Source organism: Eschrichtius robustus, chromosome 20, assembly GCF_028021215.1.
Source record: "Eschrichtius robustus isolate mEscRob2 chromosome 20, mEscRob2.pri, whole genome shotgun sequence".
Classification (NCBI taxonomy): domain Eukaryota; kingdom Metazoa; phylum Chordata; class Mammalia; order Artiodactyla; family Eschrichtiidae; genus Eschrichtius; species Eschrichtius robustus.
Genome location: NC_090843.1, coordinates 42402067 through 42414827, shown reverse-complemented (window position 1 = coordinate 42414827; position 12761 = coordinate 42402067). Strand labels below are relative to the sequence as shown.

Below are 12761 nucleotides of genomic sequence, written 5' to 3'. Positions count from 1 at the left end.
TTTGATATAGTTTTCTGCTGTGCAGGAGTATAAAGACAAAGATAATTCCAACACCATGCACAGTATCAAAGTGATTATCAGATCACCTGGCTTTGAGAGCCAGAGAGTATCTATCACATGGTAGCGACAGTTTAACAATGTGTTCTCTGAAAAGTCATTACTTTAATGAGAATATATGAAAACATTCCTTGAATCTTTCTGAACTTTCTAAAGCTTTGGGAAATTAAAAAGTTAAAATCCCAAGTTAGGTAACAATTAAAAGAATTCAAAATCTCCATAAATCTCCTAATAATGGGTTAGCAGGTTATAAGTGTATATTTTTCTGGCCTAAAATGTCCCTCAACTTAATTAAGTATAAAGTATACTCAACTCATCATAGTCTAACTGTTGAAAAAGGCCACTGCTCCAGATCTAATTTTTTTTTTAAAGTTTGTGTGTGTTTTTTGTTTTTATTTTAATTTATTTATTTTATTTATCTTTGGCCGTGTTGGGTCTTCGTTTCTGTGCGAGGGCTTTCTCTAGTTGCGGCAAGTGGGGGCCACTCTTCATCACGGTGCGCAGGCCTCTCACTATTGCGGCCTCTCTTGTTGCGGAGCACAGGCTCCAGACGCGCAGGCTCAGTAATTGTGGCTCACGGGCCCAGTTGCTCCGCGGCATGTGGGATCTTCCTGGACCAGGGCTCGAACCCGTGTCCCCTGCATTGGCAGGCAGATTCTCAACCACTGCGCCACCAGGGAAGCCCGACCCAAGTCTTCTGAAGCTGGACTCCACTGTCCTCTCCACAATATTGTGTTTGTACAATGACAAGATTAGTACAAGGCACAGCCCAGGAATAGATACAGGCAGATTCTCAACCACTGCGCCACCAGGGAAACCCTAATTTTTTTAATTAGATAAAATTTTAAGTAAAAATCCAAATTTTGAAAAGATACAACCTGGAAGACACTTTAGGAACTCCCTTTTTGCGAGTCTGATAGGTTTTGGGGAAGGTTTCTTCATCTCTCACTTTCCAATATGTAAATATATCTTACGTTCCTATGCATAAAAACATGATTTTATTTTCGCAGGGAAAATGCATAACTTGTAAAATTACAACTTGAAAAATCCCATTTTTCATTTTCTCTCAATCTACTTCTTAAATATTCATTCAGTTTTTCATAACCAGTGCAATATCAGCAAAACATTTTTACCAAAAAGATGGGGGAGTAAGAGTAAGGTCAAGAAGTAAGGTAGTAGGCTTCCCTAGTGGCGCAGTGGTTAAGAATCCGGCTGCCAATGCAGGGGGACACGGGTTCGAGCCCTGGTCCAGGAAGATCCCACATGCCGCGGAGCAACTAAGCCCATGCGCCACAACTACTGAGCCTGCACTCCAGAGCCCGTGAGCCACAACTACTGAAGCCCGCATGCCTAGAGCCCGTGCTCTGCAACAAGAGAAACCACCGCAGTGAGAAGCCCGCGCACTGCAACGAAAAGTAGCCCCCACTCTCCACAACTAGAGAAAAGCCAGCGCTCAGCAATGAAGACCCAACGCAGCCAAAAATAAATAAATAAATTATTTTTAAAAAAGAATTAAGGTAGTAAAAGGAATGACAGTCTAGATTTGGGACATTCAGCTAACTGAGAGAACTTCGGAATGTCATTTCACACCCCTATTCTCCCTTTCCTCATCCAATTATCAGGCACATAGAGTAAAAGACTGCCATAATTTCCTTTCTCTTCTAGTAGTCTATGAATCCTACCCAGCCCAAGGCCAGGGTTTTGGATTTCTATAATAACAACTACTTCTGTATAGTGAGTTATAGGTTGCATATAGATTAGCTAATATGATGCTAACAACACTTTGTAGGAAACTGTTATTTTTACACTTGCCTTCTACAAACGAGAAATTGAGGGCTCACAGGGCCCCAAATAGCAACTCAGCAGCATATCAATGGCAAAGTAAGAGTTCAACCTCACTTTCCCAAGTCCAAATTCAACATTTCTTCTACTATACAAAACAGTCTGATGATAGTATTTTCAATTCTCACCAAGTAATTCTGGAGTCACAGAAAAAAAAAAAAAAAGACAAAAAAATAGTCCTAAAGGCTTAGCTTGTCCTAGTATTTACACATGTTCCCCATTACTAGAATTAAGAGAACACTCATCTCCATAGCTTCTCATTACTCAAACTGACTCATTTGTAGGTTATCACTGTTTGTATATTTCTCTGACAAAATTTTACATTCAGATTGCTTAATAGACCTCACTATTTTATTGCCCCTAAATACCTGAGGAATATAAACTGGTCTGTACAAGTCATTAATATGAAAAGTTAAGTCACAGAATATTTTCAAATGACAAAGGTACATGCTTCAGATTACTTACATCAAAATAAAGGATTTAATCCAGATAATTCTAAAATTTATGATTTACAAAACAGATTTTGAAATTTGGACAAAGGTATATAAATCAGAAAGAGAAAGACCAGAGCTAAACTGTTCTCAAGTTGGGGAGCATTGAAACAGTACTTGATAGAAACAAGTCCAAACAGGCCAAATATGTAAATAATCAAAATAAACATGAACAGATTAAACTCATCACTTGAAAAAGATTGCAAATTATATTTTTAAAAGTTCCACCCTTTTGGCGCTTCCCTGGTGGCGCAGTGGTTGAGAATCTGCCTGCTAATGCAGGGGACACGGGCTCGAGCCCTGGTCTGGGAAAATCCCACATGCCACGGAGCAACTAGGCCCGTGAGCCACAACTACTGAGCCTGTGCGTCTGGAGCCTGTGCTCCGCAACAAGAGAGGCCACGATAGTGAGAGGCCCGTGCACCGCAATGAAGAGTGGCCCCCGCTTGCCGCAACTAGAGAAAGCCCTCACAGAAACGAAGACCCAACACAGCCAAAAATAAATAAATTAATTTAAAAAAAAATTCCACCCTTTTTAAAATAAGGATAAAAAAAGGTTGAGGACTTCCCTGGTGGTGCAGTGGTTAAGAATCCGCCTGCCAATGCAGGGGACATGGGTTCGAGCCCTGGTCCGGGAAGATCCCACATGCCGCAGAGCAACTAAGCCCGTGAGCCACAACTACTGAGCCTGCGCTCTAGAGCCCACAAGCCATAACTACTGAGCCTGCGTGCTGCAACTACTGAAGCCTGTGAGCCTAGAGCCCGTGCTCCACGACAAGAGAAGCCACTGCAGTGAGAAGCCCGTGCACCTCAACGAAGAGTAGCCCCCGCTCGCCGCAACCAGAGAAAGCCCACGCGCAACGAAGACCCGACGCAGCCAAAAATAAATAAATAAATTAATTAATTAATTAATTTTTAAAAAAAGGTTGAAAATAAAACAAAAGACAAAAGTCATTATTAGGGAAAGAGAACAATGATAAAAGGTTCAACTCACCAGGAAGATACAACAATTCTAAATTTGAATTCACCTAATAGAATACAGCATCAAAATTTACAACATAAAAATAGATAAAGGTACACAGATATATGAATAAATCCAACATTATATCGGGAGATTTCAAAGCAACTGTTCATAACTCATATTTCAAGCAAACAAAAAACAAAAACAAGACATTCAATAAGATAGAAGATTTTAACAATAAAATTAAGAAATAAAATATAAGGGGGATATGTATAAAATTCAGCACCTAACAATTAGAGAATACATATTTTTTCATAAGCCACTTATCATAATTAAGCCAAGAAATAAGTCACAACCAATTCCAAACAATGGGCATCACAGACCACATTCTCAACCCAGAAATTAGGTCAAACTTCAGCAACAAAAATATAAGATTTGTACACAATTAGAAGTTAATGCACACAGTTCTAAATAACTAGGGTCAAAATAAGAGAAAATTGAAAAATGCTCAGAACTACTAGAACTAATAAGTGAATTTTAGCAAGGTCACAGGTTAAAGGTCAAAATCAATACTCTATTATATACTTGGAATACACAGAAAGTTAAATTTTTTAAAAGTTCATGTAGTCCCCAAATTGCAGTTTTATGAAAGATGCCAAAATATTCCTTGCATGGTCATTTCAACATAGGCTTTTGGCAGAAGTCTAAGGACATAATGTTAAATAGATTTCTATGAAAGCAGAAGAAATGTAGATTAATTTTGTAATTTGGGGGTGATGGTAACATGAACAAGGATAGACTAAATAATTGCTATGCCTTTTAGAGTGTCCACTTAGCAAACAATGAAAGAAATATTGAAGACAACATGTTGTAAGACTCACAAACCTCCTGAGATCTTTTGTTTTCATTAATTCAGAAAGTATTTATTGATGTCACAATGTATATACTTGTTCTGCATGTGGCCTAGAAATATTCATGAATATCTCATTTTTAGATGATCCTTAGGTATTTATATATGATTTATATATCCATTTGGTTCTAAGGAAAAATTATGCTTACTGTCAATTCAATCTCTGAGGTATATAAATATGTGTGTATATATATATAATTATGTTTTCAACTACTGTTTTTATGAGATTTATATTTAGATTTTCACCTATACTAAGGTGAGGATATACAGTTAAAAAGAAAAAAATTCAATAAAAATATTCTGTGGGTCTAAAAAACAAAGTTCATGTACTTAGAGGGACTTAGAGGTAAGTTTGACAAAATACATACAAGACCTATTCTAAAAAAAATTTTAAAAAGAAATCACAGAGGGCCTAAATAAATAAGAAAATACATATCATGTTCATCATTTGGAAGTCTCAATATTGTTACTATGTCAATTTCCCTCAAACTAATGTATAGCTTTAATGCAATCGCAACCAAAACTCAAGCAGGCTTTTTTAAAAATTGAAAGTGACAAATGGATTCAAAATTATATGGAAATGCAAAGAATTTAGAATAGCTAAAACAATTTGGATAAAGAATAGAGGTGGAAGACTTGCACTAATTGATTTCAAGTCTTGCTTTACTATAAAGCTACAGTAATCATGACTGTGGTTTTGGCAAAAGGATAGATATAGATCAATGGAACAGAACAGATAATACAGAAATAGACCCACATACATAGGGTCAATTACTTTTCAACAAAAGTACAAGGCAATTTAATGGTGAAAGGAATGTCTACTTCAACTGAATATTCTTATGAAAAAAGTGAACATTGACCCTCTCTCATATGTAACACCTGATTTGAAATGGATCATAGATCTAAATGCAAGAACTAAAACCATAAAGCTTCCAGAAAAAAAAAAAAAAACAACACGGGAAAAATCTTGGTGATCTTGGGGTAGACAAATATTTCTTAGGATTTAAAAAGCATGCACCATAAGAGAAAAAAATGTATAAACTGGACTTTAACAAATTTAAAACCTTTTGCTCTTTGAAACACACTGTTTAAAAAAAAAAAAAAGGTAAGCCACAGAATGAGAGAAAATACTTGCAATACACGTATCCGACAAAGTTCTCATATCCAGAGTATATCTATCTCTCTGTACATATGTTAGAGTAATAAATAATGAAGATGTGTTTTATAGGTATGGCGATAGACAAACTGACCAAGAAACAGAAAATGTGGCTTCTCAAAAGATTCTTGTATATTTGGAACTCTACATGACAGAGATGGCAAGACAGATAAATCAGTGGGGAAAGGAGAGACTGTTCAAATTGATTATCCATAAAAGAAAAGAAAACCTGGATCCCTACTTTGAACCACGCACAAAATTTAATTCCAAATGGGCTGAAGATTTAAAGGTCAAGAAGCAAAACCTTCAGAAGAAAACATAAATGCCTTTCTGCCTTGGGGTAGGAAAGGATTTCTTGAGATGTACGCAAGAGCTGATCATAAAGAAAAAGACTGATAAATCGGACAACACTGAAATTAAAATTTAAATTCATCACAAGATATCTTAAGTGAGAAGACAAACCACAGAAACATATAACTGAAAAGGACTAGTAGGCAGATAATAATTTTTAATTATTGAGAAAAAGACAAATAATCCTACAAAACTAAAACAGGCAAAAGACAGGAAGAGGTATTTCACAGCAGAGGATCTATTTGACCTCACTGACATCCTAAAAATATAAACCAAGATCACAATGAGGTATCATTTGTATCCATTATCTTTTTTTTGTAAATTTTTATTGGAGTATAGTTAATTTACAGTGTTGTATATCCATTATCTTTTGCTATGTTTAACAACGTAGCTCCAAAACTTAGCAACTTAAAAAAATCATTTAGTATTTCTCATGATTCTGTGAATTAGGTTGGGCAGTTCTGCTCTGGGCTAGCTTGGCTCTTAAGCTAGGCAGGTCTAAACTGGGATGCCTTGTTTTGGTCCAGCTAGTCCTCTATGCCCCAGTACATTAGCCTGGGCTTTTTCCACATGGTGGGCTCTGGGTTCAAAAGAGCAGTAAGAGAAGACAGGACCCCACGTGCAAGTGCTTTTCAAGTCTCTCCTTGTGTCACACTTGCTGATGACCCTTTGGCCAGAGCAAGTCACACAGCCAAGTACAGAGTCAAGGGGTGGAATAAGAGACTCTAGAAGTAAAATCATATTGCAGAGGGGTATGCATACGATGATGAGAAGAATCTATAATCCACTACATCACTCTTTACATGCATTCTTTGGCAAGAATTAGGAAGGACGACAAAAGCAGAGTTTGGGAAACAACTTGTAAAGCTGAATATTGGCATACCCTTGTTAGAATTCTATGCCTAGGTATATAGCCAAAAGAACCTCTTGCACATGTGAAGAGCCAATATGTACAATATTATTTTTAGCAACATTGGTCTTAATAGCAAAAGCTATAAACTACTCAAATGTCCACTGTCAGGAAAACAGATAAATAAATTAAGGTACAATGAAATATTACACAGCTGTGAAAATAAATTTTTCATTTACTCATTTAACAAATATTTACTGAGTACATACTATGTGCCAGGCACAGTGTGAGATGCTAGAGACACAGCAATAAACAGACAAATATTCAAACATATCATCAGATAGAAGTAAGTACTACAAATGAAAAATAAAGAAATTTGGTATGTGTGCATATGTATGTGTTTGTGCACAATATTTAACAGGGTGGATAGAGAAGCTTTCTCTGAGAATGTGACATTAGAAAAGGACCATGGAAAAATATGGGGAAGAGGCACTGTAGGGAAAGAAAAAAAAGAAGTCCAAAGACTTTGAGGCAGGAGTCTGTCTGGCATGTTCCACTTACCAATAGTTATTAAGGTTACTGATAAATTCAAACACTTAAGTTTCTAAAACTTACGGTTTCATAGATATAGAAATACTATAGATACTCTCTGATTATTTAAAAAAATTAAAGAAAATTCCTCTGCCCCAAAGAATCAGAACTAAAAGCTCCTCTAGGGAATTCCCTCGCGGTCCAGTGGTTAGGACTCCATGTTCTCACTGCCAAGGGCCCAGGTTCGGTCCCTGGTTGGGGAACTAAGATCCCACTTCCGCATGCCATGTGGCGTGGGCACCCCCCCCAAAAAAAACCAACAACTAAACATGCAATTATCATACACCTACCAATCATACTCTGTACTATCTCTGCAACTTCCTATAATTACTTTAAAGTAAAAATTGAAAAATATGTATAAAAAAATAAAAAATAAAATCTCTTCTAAATAGATCTTAAAAACTTATAAGGAGCAGAAGAATCTTGTATATTCGCTTGATTAAACGCTTTTCAAATGTGGTGACCTGAAAGTTTCTGGAAGGAACCAGACTCAAATGATGAGATTAGAAGTAGCTAGTCAGATCAACCAATTCAACCTTACTGGACTTTATTCTGTCCTCATATAGACTAGAGAGCGGCATTTGACAGACCTGACCATTTCTTAAGAGAATTCTGAATAAGCAAAGACTTCCACATGCTCTAAAATATAAAATTTTTAAAAAATGAAAAATCTTGCTCCCCTCTGTCCCTCATCTGCCTAGTACTCTCTAGGTGGAACCACTTTTATGAGTTCTGTGTACCCCATCATTCTTTCTTTAAACACTCCTTAGTCTCCTTTGCCAGCTCTCTTTTACCTGACCTGGGACCGCTCCTCTTCCCTGTTTCCCCCAAGTGACTTACCTAGCTGCACAGTTTAAAATACTAGCTTGAATTTGTATTTTTCGTCCTGACCTCTAGCTTGGAATACCTAATAGCAGCACTTAGATGATTCCTAGGCACCTCAAATTTAACACGCGCTTTTTTCTCCCTCCCCAGCCCTCTTCCAGTAACAAACCTGGTCCTCCCCAAACCTTCCCTCTCCCACTACTTGGCACAACCATCCACCAAGTTACTGAATCCAGAGGCACAGCCATCCTTGACTCTTCTCAATTCCTTATACCTCACATCTAATCCAGGACCAATCCTATTCCAGATATATGTAGCATCCACCCACTGCTCTCCACTTTTTTGCCACCACTCTGGTCCAGGCCATTTTCATCTCTCGCTTGGACTACTCAATGGACTCCTAACGTCTCTCTCCATTTCTACTCTTGTCCCCTTCAATTCATCCTTCACACATGAGCAAGAGTAAACTACTTATAAATCATACTACTCTCCTACTTGAAACTGTAGAATGACTTCCTAACTACACTCAAAATCAAATCCAAACTCATTTCCATGGCCTGCAAAGCTCTACATAACCTGGACCATGAATGTTTCCTATCTTATCTCATGTCAGTATATTCTAGGTGTGCGATACTAGAGTCTTAAACAAGCACATATCCACATTAACTCTCTCTCAGACCCTTGACTGTTTCTTTCATAACATTTATTACACTGTGCTTATTCTTTCATTTTTGTATTATTTTTTTTCTCTCTGTCAGGCTCCTAACTAAAATATCTATTAGTTTTTGTTTCCCACTGTTTTTCCCAGAACCTGGTAAAAGGCTTAAGACACAAGATGTTTGTTCACTGATTGGATGAATGAACAGATAAATATGACAATAGATATCACAGCAAAATAATCTTCTCACGCAAAGAAAGTAAGTGCTAGAAGCCATTGTTAAATATCAAACCCCCAAATTTCAATTCTCAAATTCTGTGTTGTGGCTTACACATATAATGTAAACTGTTAATAACACAAAAAGGTTGAGATAATGGCCTACAAGAACGACTCATTTGGTTAAGAATCCCGCATATGTTGTAAAACATTCACGAAATGTGAATATATCCATATATATATTTACTGAAACTTCATTAATAATGAGCAAACAATAATCAAGTAAGCAGGAACACAAAGATATGCTTTAGAAAGAGGGCTGGAAAAAGTTCTTAGCAACTGCTCAGTAGGCCACATGATAATGATGACATAACAATCATGGTTAACTATATGCCAGGCGCTGTTCTAAACGCTTTACTTAAATCTATTCACTTAACCCTAACAATAAAGGTGTGTACTAACTTCAATATCTAGGAGGAAACTGAGATAATAAGAGGTTAAGTAACTAGACTAGCCCAAGGGTTGCACAGTAGTAGACCTGGAATTTGAACTAAGGCAATCTAAATTCATAGCCTAGGCTCTTAACACTATCTACGTAGTCCTTCCAGGAAAATCTATAAAGACCAAGATTTTATTAATGAACCTCTAGAACAAGAGAAAACACCACGGTGACCTACTGAAAAGATTTTTTATTTCTGGAATACTGAGAAACCCTTTAAATTATAGTCAGAGACTAAACAAGTTTTGTGAAATCAATGGAAGCAAAAGGATTCTCAACAAGACAAAAACTAAACTCTTCTACAGTGGCTATTTACCCAGAATGAAATAATTATATTAAAATTACAAATAGCTTGGGAAAATATTTATCAGGAGCAAAGAAATTATTATAGCTTCCTCCTACTCGTTAGCAACGACACTCACTTAGTAGAGACATGTGTTACAAAGATCCTCTGTCTTTTCCACTTGCCAGAAAGAAGACACCTTGATACCTGATAGTAATGAAGCATGAACTCAGAATAACTATTCTGAAGAAAAGAACTAACTTTTTTCTATCCTTATTCCATTCCACCACAAATTTTGCCAAGCATAGTTTTTGTTTTCCTATAATTTACAAGACTGAAAATAAGGTAAAAAGGGGAAAAAATGTACATACGCATATAGATCCCTTTAATACATAAGAAAACCATTTTCATGCAAACCAGGAAATACCGTGAAACCAAATAAAGATGCCTGGAGATAACCTTAGCAGAAAGAAAGAACACTTGGGACCTCATTTCCAGTTCAGGCTCTGGCACTACCTAAGCCATATGACCTCAGGCAAGCCAATTACTGATTGTTTCTGGGCCCTAATTTTCTCCTCTGTTAAATGAGAAGAACCTAACTCTGTGTTCAAAGAGGTTGCTTCTAATTCTAAATATTGCTTTCAATAGGTTTCAGTAAAATAATGTAAGTAAGTAAGGCTTTAGTTAACTATATGTAAGCGCCCAAAAGTTCAACTTCCTCTGCACTTGGAAATTCTTAAGTGACAATACCTGATGGCCAAAAAAGATCAAATTTAAACTCCCAAATGCAAAACTAAACTCATTCTGAAGTCACCTACTTATAAACCAAGGTGACTAATACAGTGGATTACAGTTTCAAACTATTCCTGATTAGCTTTTATTGCGTTCAAAAGGAGGGCAAAGATCATCTCAGAAAAGTGTGTGACAAATTTCAGATAAATAACACACTTAATATAAAACATCAAATTTTGAAATGATGCAAAGTAACAGTATTCTGCACTGATATATTTCCTGCTTTCAGAGTAAAATGACAATATCACCAAATTTTCATTTACATAGTGATTTCACATTTACTATCTCCCTTCATCACTGTGACAATCCTATGAAGTGAGCAGTACTTTAATCAACACAATTCAGATCAGCTCAGAAAGTTAGGAAACTTGCCAACCTATGCTCAGTAAGTGTTGGAGCCCAGATTCCAATCTAGGTCTTCTGATTTAAAGTTTAATGATGTTTGCAATCCTAAAAAGTGGTAATTCAAGTCAAAGGCAGGAAGAAGTTGGAAAGTGAGAAAATTTGGGTAATCAGTCCCTGGATAACTGGACTGAACAAAAAGAATATAAGACCAGGTGTGGCAGTTATAAAGTAAAAAAGCAAATTTACCAGCTGTTAAAAATAATAACATCTAATTTATATAATTCCACATCTCAAAAATCTTGTTGCCTCGTTTCAAAGACAAGTGTGAAAAAATTTTCTAACTCAAAAATAAGAACAATATGTAAATAAACAACAAATTGATTAAACTAGCTATAAAGCATTAAATTGCTAAAGGTATTAAATCATTTACTGAAGTATTTCAGAAACTTGGTTATTCTGGACTGTGAATCAAGGAATTAAACTATATTATCAAGTAGGATATATTCCTCAAAGGGGAAAAAAATGCTCCAGTGTTTTAAAATAATATAAGCAAATAAGTAAAATATAAAAGATTTCTACTGTAGAGTCATTTCACACCTACACAAATTGGCCACATTTGTCTGGATACCACCACCTCTTCCAAAGGTCAATAAAAAAATAATCTGTAATGCATAAAATGTTGCCTAGTAAATAATAGTTTCTTACTATCATCATTTATGCTAAGAATACACAACTAAAATCAGGGCTGATGATAATACAATTAATAGGTAGTAGCAGAACATTAAATTCTCTATCATTACAACATTAGAAATACTTGTCCGAACTTCTCAAAAGGATCAGTTCAATCCGTCTACAGAATTTCTGACAAGCTCCAAACAAGAATTGAAAGACATTAAAGTTAGGAAAAGGAGCTATGTTGTCAAGACAGGTAAACAGTGCCAGAGCCTATATGAGAGTTTTGCATGAATTTGCAGGAAAACAAAAGACAACAGTGCAAAACTTACTGGAGGTCACAAATCTTAAGCAGCGTGACATAGGATCACATATGGCTTACTGAAAGTTTAGAGGTTAAACTAACCTTCATGTTTTATTGCAAATACCTCCACTGTAAAGAAATACATGGGGTCAGGGATTTGGAAAAGGCAGAGAACGCTATTCTTCATGAAAGTAGTGGGAAATAACGTGAAGGTCCTCTGCAAGAGATCTACGGAGGGAAGGCCCCACTCCCTTGGCCACCAACGCTTTAGAAGGCACTTGCACGTCTGAATTTTGTTTAGAAATGGATACAAAATAGAATCATGTGCTAGTGGTTGGCGGGGGGCGGGGGGCAAGAAACCAACTGACAAATGCTGAGAAACAGCTTGGTCATCAGCAGGGAAGACCTTCCTCGTTTACTCTAAGGTCCTAGACACCCGGAGAGGAAGAGGAGATGGGTACTCTACAGGAGCTCAGAACGGCTTCCAAGTTCGCCGCGATGAGAGGGAATGGTTGGGAGTCCAGTACGGCTGGCCAACCACGGGGAGGTGCCCCAAATAATCTACTGCCAGACTGAGACAGAATCAGCAGCGCTCTAAAGCACTGCTTTAAGTCGAAATCACGGTGCCCTAGATCTGCACCGTCTAAGTGCAGAAGAAGCTAAGCTCTGAGGATAGCCTCAGGCGTCTGTCCCCAATTCCCCGCTCTCGCTTACCTACCCGCTCTGACTCCGGCTTCTCCGGATCTCCGGATCTCGGATCCTGGAAGCGGCTCGCGACTGACTCTCTCACCCGCCGCAGGGCTCCGGCCAACCGGAACTAGCTCACGTCACTTCCGGTCCGTTTCCCCTCCGGGAGACCGCCTCCAGAAGAAACGTTCCCCCCTCCTTTCGGCCACCTCAGCTGATACTCGCGGGATTTCAGTTCGAGTCTGGGTTAGGGAATTGTGGGCGGGGCAAG

At 37.4% G+C, this 12761-nt stretch overlaps 1 protein-coding gene across 2 annotated transcripts in view; it reads right to left on the bottom strand.

Annotated features, from left to right (window-relative positions):
- The window catches only part of VMP1 (vacuole membrane protein 1), a 128515-nt gene extending 115892 nt beyond the window's left edge, over nucleotides 1-12623 (bottom strand). Inside the window, exon 1 of one of the 2 annotated variants that reach the window (XM_068531589.1) lies at nucleotides 12518-12623. The gene's annotated coding sequence lies outside the window, so the exon portion shown is untranslated. The remainder of the gene's footprint in view (nucleotides 1-12517) is intronic. The other variant, XM_068531590.1, reaches the window with a different exon arrangement.
- Between the last annotated feature and the right edge of the window lie 138 nt (nucleotides 12624-12761).